Genomic DNA, 2,617 nt, shown 5'->3' on the forward strand with positions numbered 1-2,617 from the left:
ATGATCCACCTGCCTGGGCCTCCAAAAGTGTTGGGATTACAGGCGTGAGCACCGTGCCCAGTCGAATTATGGAATCTTACAGACAGCAGCAGCAACAAGGAAGAATAGTTTGCATTTATTTATTTTTTTAGAGACAGGGTCTCCTTCTGTCGCCCAGGCTAAAGTGCAGTGGCGCAATCACCGCTCACTGCAGCCTCAACCTCCCCAGCTCAACCAATCCTGCTTCAGCCTCCTAAGTAGCTGGGACCACAGGTGCACACCACCAAACTCGGCTAACTTTTAAAAATTTTTGGCTGGGCATGGTGGCTCACACCTGTAATCCCAGCACTTTGGCAGGCAGAGGTGGGTGGATCATGTGAGGTCACGAGTTCGAGACCAGCCTGGCCAACATGGTGAAACCCCTTCTCTACTAAAAATACAACAAACAAAATTGTAGAGTTGGGGTCTCACTATATTGTTCAGGCTGGTCTCCAACTCCTAGCCTCCAGCCATCTTCCTGGCTTGGCCTCCCAAAGTGCTGAGATTACAGGCATGAGCCACCGAAACTGGCCTTTTTGCACTTGTTGAGTGCAGAGTTGAAGTTCAAGGACAGATTCTGGCTCCCCATGGCATGGGTTCAAATCCCACTGTCGCTCCTAGCTCACAGAAGGGGAATTGATGTCCAGGGCCACCCAGCAGGTCGTGCTGCAGTCACAGCAGCTCACAACTTCTCACCCCAACCCCTGCTGCATCTCCCAGGGAACCAAGGGGCAGGGGACAGCGCCCCGACACTGCCGCCACTCTCCCATTCCTGCACATTCTGCTCACATTGTCTGCCGCGGCCTTGGGCCCTTCCTAACTCACATCCTGGGGTCCTGCTGCCCGCTCCTGTCATTGGAATCACAGTCAAGGAAGGTGTGACCTGATTCTCCCCACTCTGCTGCTTTTCCTCTCCAGGCTCACAATTCCCTCTGCTAGGGCAGGAGATGGTCCTGCCCACTCTGCAGGGGCCTTCACTCCAGGCCTCCTTAGGAATTCCAAAGTGCATTCCAAATCCACCCCCCTCTCCCCACTTGGCAGCCACCCCACTCCTGCCACTTGGATATGACCCATTTTCCAGAATCTAGAAATCTCATCAGACTCCTCACCTGCTGCAAACTCTCCTAGAGTTCCCCAGCACCCTCAGAACAAAATCCACACCCCTTCCGGAGGCCCAGAAGATACCCCGTGATTGTCTGTCTCTGGTCAACCTGTATCCAGGCTGGAATTCACTGGTGTGATCACTGCTCACTGCAGCCTTGACCTCCCGGGCTCTGGCGATCCTCCCACCTCAGCCTCCCAAAGTGCTGGGATTATAGGTGTGAGCCACAGTGCCTGGCTGAAATGAGTATTTATCTGCTGGTGAGGTCAGGGCCATCACCACCCTGGGGTGGGTCCACCTGGATCATGCTGTGTCCCCAGCACCTGCCGGAGGGCCCTGCACACAGTATGCACTCAATTAACTGGCCTCAGCCCAGGCCTCTGGCCGCAGCCTGGACCCCACGGTGGGAAGAAGAGAAGCTATGCCTTCCCAGAACTTCCCTGGAGAGAAGGGGTCCATTTACATGTATTTGCACACTTTGCATATGTTTACATTGGTCAGCAGGGCTTTGCAAGTAGGGGATCCCGCTCGGATCTCCCATTGATTGATTGATTGAGACAGTCTCACTCTGTCGCCAGGCTGGAGTGCAGTGGCACGATCTCGGCTCACTGCAACCTCCGCCTCCCGGGTTCAAGCGATTCTCCTGCCTAAGTCTCCCGAGTAGCTGGGACTACAGGCGCGTGCCATCACGCCCGGCTAATTTTTGTATTTTTAGTAGAGACGGGGTTTCACCACGTTGGCCTGGATGGTCTCGATTTCCTGACCTCGTGATCCGCCCGCGTCGGCCCCCCAAAGTGCTAGGATTACAGGCGTAAGCCACCGCGCCCGGCCTTGATTTTTATTTATTTGTTTATTTATTTATTTTTTGAGACGGAATCTCTCCTGTCGCCCAGGCTGGAGTGAAGTGGCGCGATCTCGGCTCACTGCAACCTCCACCTCCCGGGCTCAAGCGATTCTCCCGCCTCAGCCTCCCAAGTAGCTGGGATTACAGGCGGCCGCCATCACGCCCGGCTAATTCTTGTATTTTTAGTAGAGACGGGGTTTCACCATGTTGGCCAGACTGGTCTTGAACGGATCTCAAGAGACCCGTCCGCCTCGGCCCCCCAAAGTGCTGAGATTACAGGCCTGAGACACCGCACCCGGCCGGATCTCCCCTTTTCCAACCGAGTTTCCAGGAGGATGCCTGACCAGGGTGGAAGGAGAAAGAACTTGGTACCTAACCCACTCTCCTGGCGAGGGCAGGAGGTACGCTCCAGCCGGCAACAGGTGCCCGTGTAGCCGCCGCAGTGTCACAGCCCCGGGGGAGGGACAGGTCCACCCTGCACAGCAGAGAGGGAGCAAGAGGACTGTCCGGGGGTTACGTGGGGACGCGTTGAGAAACGCTGGACCCAGCTGGAGCGGCCAGGGCAGAGGGTAGGCCAGAGGAGGCCACCAGGGGGCAGCAGAGGCTGGCGAGAAGCGCTCGAAAGCCTTTTTTTTTTTTTTGGAGACGGGGTC

Source organism: Gorilla gorilla, chromosome 20 (genome assembly GCF_029281585.2).
Source record: "Gorilla gorilla gorilla isolate KB3781 chromosome 20, NHGRI_mGorGor1-v2.1_pri, whole genome shotgun sequence".
NCBI lineage: Eukaryota > Metazoa > Chordata > Mammalia > Primates > Hominidae > Gorilla > Gorilla gorilla.